The following is a 510-nucleotide window of genomic DNA, read 5'->3' on the forward strand; positions in this document are numbered from 1 at the left end:
CGCAAACAGCTTCAAGTATAAAGAAAATGTAACTCCAAAGAGGCAAAATTCGTGGAGGCTCGGATCTCCCATGGAGGACAATGTGACAGTCGGAAAGCGCATTCATTTCCTAACGTTTTTCTTCTCGTAAGCGACATTGTGGCGCGTAAAACAATGGTGTTTTTTTTATTCGTGCATGTGGATAATAACTTTTATTTTTATTGTCGTCCTACAAAAAAAGAGAGAAAAATAAACTGCTATGCAAGAGGTCAGATTTTTAGTCGTCCATTTTTTTTTTACTGTTTTCGTAATGCGCTTCTTGTTTATCGCATAGTTACGCATATCTTTACAATAAGTACAAGTAAAAAAAAACAACAACATCTCACTGCCAAAAACAAAAAAGTCAAAACAAATAAAGAAAGACATCGACAAATGAAAGACGCAAATAACACAACAAAAAGTTTCAGAACATGCACGTGTGAGATCGAAACCTCTTTAAAGGGGATTTGTCGTTCTAGGGAAAGATTAGAG

The sequence above is a fragment of the Penaeus monodon genome, chromosome 34 (assembly GCF_015228065.2).
Source record: "Penaeus monodon isolate SGIC_2016 chromosome 34, NSTDA_Pmon_1, whole genome shotgun sequence".
In the NCBI taxonomy this organism is placed as follows: Eukaryota; Metazoa; Arthropoda; class Malacostraca; order Decapoda; family Penaeidae; genus Penaeus; species Penaeus monodon.